The sequence below is a fragment of the Neoarius graeffei genome, chromosome 2 (genome assembly GCF_027579695.1).
Source record: "Neoarius graeffei isolate fNeoGra1 chromosome 2, fNeoGra1.pri, whole genome shotgun sequence".
NCBI classification, from domain to species: Eukaryota; Metazoa; Chordata; class Actinopteri; order Siluriformes; family Ariidae; genus Neoarius; species Neoarius graeffei.
Genome location: NC_083570.1, coordinates 57,616,694 through 57,629,462, shown reverse-complemented (window position 1 = coordinate 57,629,462; position 12,769 = coordinate 57,616,694).

Genomic DNA, 12,769 nt, shown 5'->3' with positions numbered 1-12,769 from the left:
CAATGTGCAATTTGTATATATATATATATATATATATATATATATATATATATATATATATATATATATGTGTGTGTGTGTGTGTGTGTGCATATACATTTTTTTCTTATCAGTGCAATGTGTACACACAGAACCAATACAATTCTGTTTATATTCTATTTTTACTATTTTATCAGTGCAATCTGTGTACATATAAAACCAATACAATATAATTATGTTTACATTCTGTTTATACTATTTTACCAGTGCAATTCTGTATACTTTACTATTTATTTTTATACTTTATTTGTTTTTTTTTCTATAACTCATGAGTCAACAGCACCTTCAATTTCCTTGTACCTTGGAAAAAGTGACAATGACAAAGACTTATCTTAGTCCAAGTCCTACTCTTCATTGGTAGAAAACTTATTGACTGTTACAAAGCACTCACACCCGAGACTCCTTCCATAAAGGTTAAATATATCAAGCCAAGTCAAGTTTATTTTTATAGCGCTTTTAACAATAGACATTGTCCCAAAGCAGCTTTACAGAATTTAAATTACTTTAAACATGAGCTAATTTTATCCCTAATCTATCCCTAATGAGCAAGCCTGTGGTGACGGTGGCAAGGAAAAACTCCCTCTGATGACATGAGGAAGAAACCTCGAGAGGAACCAGACTCAAAAGGGAACCCATCCTCATTTGGGTGACTACAGATAACGTGATTATAACATTAACAGTTTTAACATGAAGTCAGTTTCGTTGATGTTGTAACTCTTTATTGGTGGAAACTTGAGTGCAAACCTGTTCAAGACAACTGCAGTCCTAAATTTAGCAAGTCAGCTGTAGTCCTCAGCCATAAAAGCATTACTGTAAGAGTCCAGAGCGTCTAAATATACGTCTCTGTAGGACTCCCTATGTGTGGGTGGAGCATAGAGGACGGCAGGACAGAGATCAGGTTTGTCACTTGGCTTTATTGCCACACACTTCAGTTTTGACAATAACCAAAACTAGCACAGACACACATACAACCGGCGTCTGGTTCAGGGATGAGCTCTCTCCGCTCTCGCTCTCCCTCGTCATATAGGGCGCGGTCACTGGGAAGACACACAAACACAGGTTAATTGCTCTCAGGTGTAATGATTCTGCCACTTACCTTCCCTGACTCCGCCCTCCTGTCACAGACCTGCGCTTGACCACGCCCCCACTGCCACATACCCCCACCGCCCGACTCAGGCCGGGTGGCCGTCCGGCCTGCAGCCGACCCCCCCCCCTTGACGGGAGAGGAAGTCCGCCACGACCATCTGCGCCCCCGGCCTGTGGACCACCTTGAAATTAAAGGGTTGGAGCGCCAGATACCAACGGGTGATCCGCACGTTGGCATCTTTCATGTGGTGGAGCCACTGGAGGGGCGCGTGGTCCGAACAGAGGGTGAAAGGGCGCCCCAGCAGGTAGTACCGGAGGGCAAGAACCACCCACTTGATGGCCAAACACTCTTTTTCTATTGTGCTGTAGCGCCCCTCACACACTGACAGCTTCCTGCTGATATACAGGACCGGGTGGTCCTCCCCTCCACCTCCTGGGACAAAACCGCCCCCAGCCCTCTGTCCGACGCATCGGTCTGCGACATAAAAGGGAGAGAAAAGTCAGGGGAGTGTAGAAGTGGCCCCCCACACAGTGCAGCCTTTACCTCTGAGAAAGCCCGCTGGCATTGCTCCGTCCACTGGACCGGATCTGGTGCCCCCTTTTTAGTCAGATCAGTCAGCGGGCTGGTGACGTCCGAATAATTAGGTATAAACCTACGATAATAGCCAGCCAGCCCCAGGAACTGTCTCACCCCCTTTTTGGTCTTGGGCCTCGGGCAGGCCGCAATTGCTGCTGTCTTATTAATTTGGGGACGCACCTGCCCGTTGCCCAAGTGGAAGCCCAGATACCGTACTTCCACCCGCCCAGTCACACACTTCTTTGGGTTGGCTGTGAGCCCCGCTCGCCTCAGCAACCTAAGGACGGCCCTCAGATGTTCGAGGTGCCGCTGCCAGTCATTACTATAGATGATAATGTCATCTAAATACGCGGCCGCATAAGTGGCGTGAGGGCGGAGGACTCTGTCCATCAGCCGCTGAAACGTCGCGGGCACCCCAAACAGCCCAAACGGAAGGGTGACGAATTGGTGTAAACCAAACGGTGTGGAAAAGGCCGTTTTTTCTCGGGATAGTGGAGTCAAGGAGATCTACCAATATCCCTTCGTCAAATCCAGTGTCGAATAAAAGCGAGCAGTGCCGAGTCGGTCGAGCAACTCATCAATACGAGGCATTGGGTACGCGTCGAATTTAGACACCGCGTTGACTTTTCTATAGTCCACACAGAACCGGACCGACCCGTCGGCCTTGGGTACCAAGACCAATGGGCTGCTCCAGTCACTGTGGGACTCCTCGACGATGCCCATTTCGAGCATGGTCTGAAGTTCTTCCCGAACCACCTTTTTTTTGTGTTCGGGTAGCCTGTAAGGGCGGCTACGCACTACCACCCCCGGGGGCGTCTCTATGTGGTGCTCTATGAGGTTAGTGCGACCGGGCAGGGGCGAGAACACATCCGAAAACTCGGTCTGCAAATGGGCTACCTCCGTGAGTTGGGTCGGGGAGAGGTGGTCTCCACAGGGGACCGGAGAGGTACGTGATGCCAATGTCCCTTTTTGAACCTCCGGCCCCAGCTCCGCCTTCTCTGGAACCACCAACACCAACGCCACGGGGACCTCCTCGTTCCAGAGTTTAAGCAGATTGAGGTGGTAAATCTGTAGCGCCCCACCCCTGTCCGTTCGCCTCACCTCATAGTCGACGTCCCCGACTCGCCGTGTGACCTCAAAGGGTCCTTGCCACTTGGCGATCAATTTGGAGCTTGACGTGGGCAACAGTACGAGTACTTTATCTCCCGGTGTGAACTCTCTAAGGCGCGTACCCTTGTTGTACAGGCGGGCTTGCCGTTCCTGGGCCTGCCGCAAATTCTCCTGAGTTAGGTGGGTGAGCGTGTGGAGTTTTGCGCGCAGGTCCATAACGTACTGAATTTCGTTCTTACTTTGTGAAGGTCCCTCCTCCCAATTTTCCCGCAGCACGTCCAGGATGCCGCGTGGCTTACGCCCATATAATAATTCGAATGGGGAGAACCCCATGGAGGCTTGGGGGACCTCTCGCACTGAGAACAGCAAGGGTTCGAGCCACTTATCCCAATTACATGCGTCCTCACTTACGAATTTCTTAATAATATTTTTGAGGGTGCGGTTGAACAGTCCCACTAAACCGTCCATTTGTGGGTGATATACGCTGGTGCGGATCGGCTTAATCCCCAATAACCCATACAGTTCGCGCAGTGTTCGTGACATAAACGTAGTGCCTTGATCAGTCAGAATCTCTTTCGGGATTCCAACTCGGGAGATGACGCGGAAGAGTGCCTCTGCAATACTGCGTGCTGAGATATTGCGCAGAGGCACTGCTTCCGGGTATCGCATTGCATAGTCCACCAGAACTAATATAAAGCGGTACCCTCGTGCTGACCAATCTAATGGCCCGACGAGATCCATCCCAATTCTCTCAAACGGGGTCTCGATTAACGGTAGAGGGCGCAAAGGCGCTTTTGGAATGGCCGCTGGATTTACTAACTGGCATTCGCGGCATGCCGTACACCACCTACGGACATCGCCGTGAATCCCCGGCCAATAGAATCGGGCCATTATTCGGGCTAGTGTTTTATCCTGCCCTAAGTGTCCAGCCATGGGATTAAAGTGAGGCGCCTGGAATACCAATTCCCGGCGGCTCTTTGGAATCAAAAGCTGCGTGACTCGCTCTTTAGTTTGAGTGTCCTGCGTCACTTGGTATAATCTATCCTTCATAATCGCGAAGTAGGGGAAGGACGGGGTGGCGTTCGGCAGGAGCGTTTGACCATCGATTACTCTCACTTGGTCAAACGCATGCCGCAGAGTCTCATCTCGCGACTGCTCTAATGGGAAATCCGCGAGGGATTCCCCAATAGAGAGAGGAGGAGCTGGTGGCTCCTCACTCTGATGCGGAGATGACGTAGACGGCTCTGTGACAGCTGCTCCCGCCAAAGCGACACCGGGACCTCCCCCTGTCAAATGGCAGGACCCACTCTCTACTAGGCGCATCATTAAACCCCGAAATCCCGGCCAATCAGTCCCCAAAATTAAAGAGTGGGTAAGGCGGGGATTAACCGCCGCCTTCACTATAAATTTTTCCCCTCTGAAAATAATGTGGACCGACACCAAAGGGTAGCTGTGAACATCCCCGTGCACACAACACCTTCACCCCTTGTGCTCCCCCCAATGCCTCGTTTTGAACCAGGCTTTGGCAAATTGAGGTCTGATTACAACCAGAATCCACCAACGCCTGATATGTATCCCCTTGGATACTCACCGGTATGCGATACGCTCCGGCCCGTCGGGGATCCGAACCACCGCGCCCACTTCCATTGCTGTGCACTGCTGTTGAAGGTGGCCCGGTTCCCCGCAGTGCCAGCAAACCGGCCCGGGCTTTCCCTCTGCACCGGTGATCTGGGGCTCACTCACCTGAGGTGGGGGAGAGACAGACACAGAAGGGAGAAACGGGAGGGCACCGCGGGTGCGGCGGGCCGGCTGGGGTGGTGCCGGCCCCCGCCTCCACGGTGGGGGAATGGGGCGAGGACAGGACACAGGAGGAGGGGGAGAGAGAGAGAGAGAAGAGGAGAGAAGAGATGATGTCATCTGCTGTCCTGCCGCCGGGACAGTCGCCAGATGATCCTCCGCCGGTTCGACTGCCTGATCCAGCGACGCCGGGCGGTGGCACTGGACCCACTCCACGGTTCCTGCTGGTAAGTGGGCGACGAACTGTTCCAGCACCACCTGGTCGACGATTCCCTCAGCGTCGCGATTGTCAGCCCTGAGCCACCGCCAGCAGGCGATCTTCCTGCTGGGCCAGCACCAGGGCTTCGAAGCGCTGCTCTTGTTCCTTTCGGAGTGTGACGAGCGCCTGGTGCTGGCTTTGCTGAGCCGTGGCGAGGGCGTGGACCAAGTCGGCGAACGGGGAGGATTCCATGGGGCTGCGGGGTTGGTGCTCCACTTTCCTGGGTTTCGGCACCACTGTAGGACTCCCTATGTGTGGGTGGAGCATAGAGGACGGCAGGACAGAGATCAGGTTTGTCACTTGGCTTTATTGCCACACTTTTCAGTTTTGACAATAACCAAAACTAGCACAGACACACATACAACCGGCGTCTGGTTCAGGGATGAGCTCTCTCCACTCTCGCTCTCCCTCCTCATATAGGGCGCGGTCACTGGGAAGACACACAAACACAGGTTAATTGCTCTCAGGTGTAATGATTCTGCCACTTACCTTCCCTGACTCCGCCCTCCTGTCACAGACCGGCGCTTGACCACGCCCCCGCTGCCACAGTCTCCTTACGGGAAAGTTCATCACACATCTAAATCCTCTGAACAAAAGAACATAGCTGAGAGCGATGTATGGGGTTATGTCTTTGGTTAACACTGTCTCTTTGGCACTTGTGTACACACACACATGAATGACTAGCTTCTGAAAACTCTGTAGCCTATGGTTTCTGTACTATCATGCTTTTATGTCATAATTAAATAGGTGAATAGTAAGAATTTATGCTGCAAAACTTATATTGGAAGTGAGAAGTCTGAACAAGGAGTTATGTCATTTTTGACCTCTGTGCATTTGTTGTTTCTGTTTTGTTAGCAACAAGCTAGCCAGCTAACTGTGACAAGGGTTGTGCTGTATATTTACCTCCTCAAAACAGCAAACTAAACATCTAGTCAGTGTGTTATACTGTATTTAAAAAGTGAATGTCTGTGTATTGCCCTGCGATGACCTGGCGACTTGTCCAGGGTGTACCCTGCCTTTCGCCCGTAGTCAGCTGGGATATAGGCTCCAGCTTGCCTACAACCCTGTAGAACAGGATAAAGTGGCTAGAGATAATGAGATGAGATGAGATGAGATACGTCTGTGTACTGATTTACCTAAAACAAATGCTGGTATTTACAGAATAACTCGGCATACAAGTAAGAAGTGCTAAATTGTTGACCATTGATGCTGTGAGCAGCCATGTTGATTTCATGTCACTTCCTGAAACTGGGACTGCGGAGAGATTTTGATGAGTAGAAATAGGCAGCATTTTCTTCTGTTTTTCTGAGTCGGAAGTCAGGTTTTACTCAAATGCACAAACGTCATATACAGTACCAGTCAAAAGTATGGACATGCTTTCTAATTCAATGTTTTTTCTTTATTTTTATGAATTAAAAGTCACTTCATGTCTTAAAGTAATGATGGATGTCGTTTCTCTTTACTTAGTTGAGCGGTTCTTGACATAATATGGATTACTACAGTTGTGGAATAGGGCTATTTACTGTATTTTTATTATTTACTGTTTGAGCTTAAATGCATTAAGAAGGCAAGAAATCGCACTAATTAACTTTTGACGAGGCACCTGTTAATTGAAAGTGTTCCAGGTGACTCCCTCATGAAGCTGGTTAAGATAATGCTAATATTGTACAAAGCGTCTGTAGCAGTTCGTACGTATGGGCGGAGCACAGAAGACGGCAGGACAGAGCTCAGGTTGGGAAACCGTTTTTATTTTCTCTCTTTTCAGTGGACACTTAGCAAATTGACCACAGACATACAGACAGACACACACAACCAGCGTCTGGTTGGGGAGAGAGCTCCCTCTGCTCTCGCTCTCCCTCCTTAAATAGGGCGCGGTCACTGGGGAAGACACACAAACACATTAATTCACATCAGGTGCAGTGATTCTGCCACTTACCTTACCTGACTCCGCCCTCTGGTCACAGACCGATGCTTGACCACGCCCCCGCTGCCACATACCCCCACCGCCCGACTCAGGCGGGGCGGTTGTCCGGCCTGCAGCCGACTCCCCCTCCCCCCTTGACGGGAGAGGAAGTCCGCCACGACCATCTGCGCCCCCGGCCTGTGGATCACCTTGAAGTTAAAGGGTTGGAGTGCCAGATACCAACGGGTGATCCACGCGTTGGCATCCTTCATGCGGTGGAGCCACTGGAGGGGCGCATGGTCTGAACAGAGGGTGAAAGGGCGTCCCAGCAAGTAGTAACAGAGGGCGAGGGCTGCCCACTTGATTGCCAAGCACTCTTTTTCAATGGTGCTGTAGCACCCCTCACACATGGACAGCTTCCTACTGATGTGTAAGACTGGTCGATCCTCCCCCTCCACCTCCTGGGACAAAACAGCCCCCAGCCCTCTGTCCGACGCATCCATCTGTAACATAAAGGGGAGAGAAAAGTCAGGGGAGTGTAAAAGTGGCCCCCCACACAGTGCAGCCTTTACCTCAGAAAAAGACCGCTGACATTGCTCCATCCACTGGACCGGATCTGGTGCCCCCTTTTTAGTCAGATCAGTCAGCGGGCTGGTGACGTCCGAATAATTAGGTATAAACCTACGATAATAGCCAGCCAGCCCCAGGAACTGTCTCACCCCCTTTTTGGTCTTGGGCCTCGGGCAGGCCGCAATTGCTGCTGTCTTGTTAATTTGGGGATGCACCTGCCCATTGCCCAAGTGGAAGCCCAGATACCGTACTTCCACCCACCCAATCGCACACTTCTTCGGGTTGGCTGTGAGACCCGCTCGCCTCAGCGACCTAAGGACGGCCCTCAGGTGTTGCAGGTGCCGCGGCCAGTCATTACTATAGATAATGATATCATCGAGGTACGCGGCCGCATAGGTGGCGTGGGGGTGGAGGACCCTACCCATCAGCCGCTGGAATGTAGCGGACGCCCCAAAGAGCCCAAAAGGAAGTGTGACAAACTGGTGTAAGCCAAACGGTGTGGAAAAGGCCTTTTTTTTGCTCAGGATAATGGAGTCAAGGGGATCTGCCAATAACCCTTTGTCAAATCCAGTGTCGAGTAAAAGCGAGCCGTGCCTAGTCGATCGAGCAACTAATCAATATGTTGACTTTTCTATAGTCTACACAGAACCGGACCGACCCGTCGGCCTTGGGTACCAAGACCACCAGGCTGCTCCAGTCACTGTGGGACTCCTTGACGATGCCCATTTCGAGCATGGCCTCAAGTTCTTCCCGAACCACTTTTTTCTTGTGTTCGGGTAGCCTATAAGGGCGGCTATGCACTACCACCCCCGAGGGCGTCTCAATCAGGGGCGATTTCTCAGAGACAACAAGGGAAGCCAAGCTTCCCCTAAAATTCTCTCCCCAAACTGCGTCATCTATGACGTTGAATTCTCATTAAAACAATAACTTGCATAACATAATATATGCCCAAGATTGTATTTACGTTCATAACTATCCTGTAACTTATTTGAGTGATGTCTGACGAACTTGCAGTTGGCTACGAGAATCACCTTTGCTGCCAGACTGTAACCAGCGTTGCCAGATACTGCTGACATTTTCCAGCCAAAATATGTTCAAAACCCGCCAAAATGCACTTAAAACCGCCCAATCTGGCAACACTGGCTGTAACCTTTCTTATTTCAATGGGCTCTATGGACTGGCAGCCAGGTATCCATTGCAGTCTATGAGAGGGCTCTGAACAGCCAATTTTGGCTAGTTGTTATTGGTTAAAATCGACAAAATCGTCACTTCCAGGGAAGCCGGGCTTCTCTGGGACTAACGAGACAGTGGGAGGGGCAAGAAGCCGGGCTGATGAAGGATTATTTGAGGTAGTGTTGAAAGACATGAGGAGGGCGGGCTCTGTACTTCGGCATCGGCGAGGAACACGGTAAGTGCATGATCAGTCAGTCCCTAGCGGATGTCGAGAAAGTGTAGTCGTGTGCCAAAGTGCTGTCCAAATTTCTTTTCATATAAACGTTTCTTCTCATTGATGTCTCTGTACATTACTCTGTAAATAAATGTAAATATTACTCATTGTGCTCCGTTAACTTTCATCCATTCTATCAGTTTGTTCATTCGTGAATTCACTCGTTTATTTCATTTGTAGTTCAATCTGGTTGTAGGCTAGTTTGAGCCTTATTGGGATCTGCAGTGCTAGCTGCTAACAGAAATTGGTGAAGTCTCTGGAAAACACAACCAGCTAGTATGACAGGGTCACAGACCATTTTCTGGAAAAGGAGCGGAGGGCAGAATTTGTGTATAAATAGTGTGCATCATATAATGTTCATGAATCTGAAGTGTGTATATTGTTCAGTAATGTTAAGAGAATGGTGGGCTCTGTGTTATAGGTTATACCTGGGTATAATATTCAAGGTTCTGTGTGTTGCATAGCCTACCTGGTTATGAATTTCCAGACTGTGTTGCAGAAGATGTTCAAGGATGTGTTGCACAGCTGGGTGTTGTGTTAAAGACTCTGTGTTGCATATCAGGGTATGATGTTCAAGGCTCTTCGTTGAATAGCCAGTGATTTTTGGATGTTTGATATTTTTGATTAAGGATATGAGGCACTAGCCTGGCAAGCCAGACTATAACATGAAATGTACAAGCAAAAATACTTTCTGCCACTAGGTAGGGTTGTCTAGTTCACTATGCTAATGGGGCACACCTTTCTATGCTTTGATATCCGGCCTACAGGTTTTACGATGAATGCGTAAAATGGGCTTCCCCTGTTTTAAAAACCAGCAGCCGCCACTGGTCTCAATGTGGTGCTCTATGAGGTTGGTGCAGCCGGGCAGGGGCGAGAACACGTCCGAAAACTCGGTCTGCAACTGGGCAACCTCCGCGAGTTGGGTCGGAGAGAGGTGGTCTCCACAGGGGACCGGAGAGGTACGTGATGCCAATGTTCCCTTTTGAACCTCCGGCCCCAGCTCCACCTTCTCCGGAACCACCGACACCAACGCCATGGGGACCTCCTCGTTCCAGAGTTTGAGCAGATTGAGGTGGTAAATCTGTAGCGCCCCACCCCTGTCCGTTCACCTTACCTCATAGTCGACGTCCCCGACTCGCCGTGTGACCTCAAAGGGTCCTTGCCACTTAGCGACTAATTTGGAGCTCGATGTGGGCAACAGTACGAGTACTTTATCTCCCAATGCGAACTCTCTAAGGCACATACCCTTGCCGTACAGGCGGGTTTGTCGTTCTTGGGCCTGCCGCAAATTCTCCTGGGTTAGGTGGGTGAGTGTGTGGAGTTTTGCGCGCAGGTCAATAACGTATTGGATTTCATTTTTACTGGGTGAAGGTCCCTCCTCCCAATTTTCCCGCAGCACATCTAGAATGTCGCGCGGCTTACGCCCATATAACAATTCGAACGGGGAGAACCCCATGGAGGCTTGGGGGACCTCTCGCACTGCAAACAACAAGGGTTCGAGCCATTTATTCCAATTACGTGCGTCCTCACTTACGAATTTTTTAATTATATTTTTGAGGGTGCGATTGAACCGTTCAACTAAACCGTCCGTTTGTGGGCGATAAATGCTGGTGCGGATCGGCTTAATTCCCAACAACCCATACAGTTCGCTCAGTGTACGTGACATAAACGAGGTGCCTTGGTCAGTCAGAATCTCTTTCGGGATTCCAACTCGGGAGACAACGCGGAAGAGTGCCTCCGCAATACTGCGTGCTGAGATATTGCGAAGAGGCACTGCTTCCGGGTATCGCATTGCATAGTCCACCAGAACTAATATAAAGCGGTACCCTCGTGTTGACCGATCTAATGGCCCGACGAGATCCATCCCAATTCTTTGAATGAGGTCTCGATTAACGGTAGAGGGCGCAAAGGCGCTTTTGGAATGGCCACTGGATTTACTAACTGGCATTCGCGGCACGCCGTACACCACCTACGGACATCGCCGCGAATCCCTGGCCAATAGAATTGGGCCATTATTCTGGCTAGTGTTTTATCCTGCCCTAAGTGTCCAGCCATGGGATTAAAGTGAGCCACCTGGAATACCAATTCCCGGCGGCTCTTCAGAATCAAAAGCTGCGTGACTCGCTCTTTGGTCTGAGTGTCCTGCGTCACTCGGTATAATCTATCCTTCATAATCGCGAAGTAGGGGAAAGATGGGGTGGCATTTGGCTGGAGCGTTTGACCATCGATTACTCTCACTTGGTCAAATGCATGCCGCAGAATCTCATCTCGCGACTGCTCTAATGGAAAATCCGCGAGGGATTCCCCAAGAGAGAGAGGAGGAGCCGGCGGCTCCTCACTCTGACGCGGAGATGACGTAGACGGCTCTGTGACAGCTGCTCCCACTAACACGACACCAGGACCTCCCCTTATTAAACTACGGCAGGACCCACTCTTCACTAGATGACTCATTAATTCCCCAAATCCCGGCCAATCCGTCCCCAAAATTATCGAGTGGGTAAGGCAAGGATTAACCGACGCCTTCACTATAAATTTTTCCCCTCGAAAACATATGTGGACCGACATTAAAGGGTAGTTGTGAACATCCCCGTGCACACACAACACCTTCAGCAATTGTGCTCCTCCCAATGCCTCGTCTTGCACCAGGTTTTGGTGGATTGAGGTCTGATTACAACCAGAATCCACCAACACCTGATATGTATCCCCTTGGATACTCACCGGTATGCAATACTCTCCGGCCCGATCGAGGGCGGCTCCTGGCGCGTCGGGGATCCGAACCACCGCGCCCACCTCCATTACCGTGCACTGCTGTTGGAGGTGGCCCGGCTCCCTGCAGCGCCAGCAAACTGGCCCGGGTTTCCTCTCCGCACTGGTGTTCTGGGGCTCACTCACCTGAGGGGGGGGAAGAGACAGACACAGAAGGGAGAAACGGGAGGGCACCGCGGGTGCGGCTGGCCAGCTGGGGTGGTGTTGGCCCCCGCGGTGGGGGAATGGAGTGAGGATGAGACACAGGAGGAGAGGGGGAGAGAGAGAGAGGAGAGGAGAGAAGAGGCTGTCTGCTGTCCTGCCATCGGGACAACCGCCAAATGGTCCTGCGCCAGCTCGATTGCCTGATCCAGCAACGCCGGGCGGTGGCACTGGACCCACTCCACGGTCCCGGCTGGTAAGCGTGCGATGAATTGTTCCAGTACCACCTGGTCGATGATCCCCTCGGCGTCGCAGTTGTCGGCCCTCAACCACCACCAGCAGGCGTCCCGGAGTTGCTGGCCAAATGCGAACGGCCGGCCAACTTCCTCCAAGCGCAAAGCGCGGAAGCGCTGACGTTGCTGCTCGGGGGTGCGCCCCACACACTGGGGGACGGCCCGGCGAAGGTCCGCGTAGGCCAGCCAGCGGTCGGCAGGGAGCTGTAGCATTGCCAGCTGCGCCTCTCCCGTTAGCAGGGGGGAGGAGGCGAGGCGCGCCGCGCGCTGTTCCATCGGCCACCCCGAGGTCTCTGCGACTTGCTCAAAGAGCTTGAGGAGTGCCTCGGGTCGTCCTGCGGGCCCATCTTTGTTAGGGTGAGGGGGGATGGGCCCGCGGTGGGGGAGTTGGTAGACCCCGCCAACGCGAGGAGGTGCCGGAACGCCTGACGATCTTCTTGCTGAGCCAACACCAGGGCCTCGAACCGCTGTTCCTGCTCCTTTCGGAGGGCGACTAGCGCCTGGTGCTGGCTTTGCTGGGCCGTGGCGAGGGCGTGGACCAGGTCGGCAAACGGGGAGGACTCCATGGGGCTGTTCTGTTTCTGCGCTCCAAATTGTCCCGGGTTTCGGCACCACTGTAGCAGTTCGTACGGCAGGACAGCAGGACAGAGCTCAGGTTGGGAAACTGTTTTTATTTTCTCACTTTTCAGTGGACACTTAGCAAATTGACCACAGACAGACACACACACACACAACCAGCGTCTGGTTGGGGAGAGAGCTCCCTCTGCTCTTGCTCTCCCTC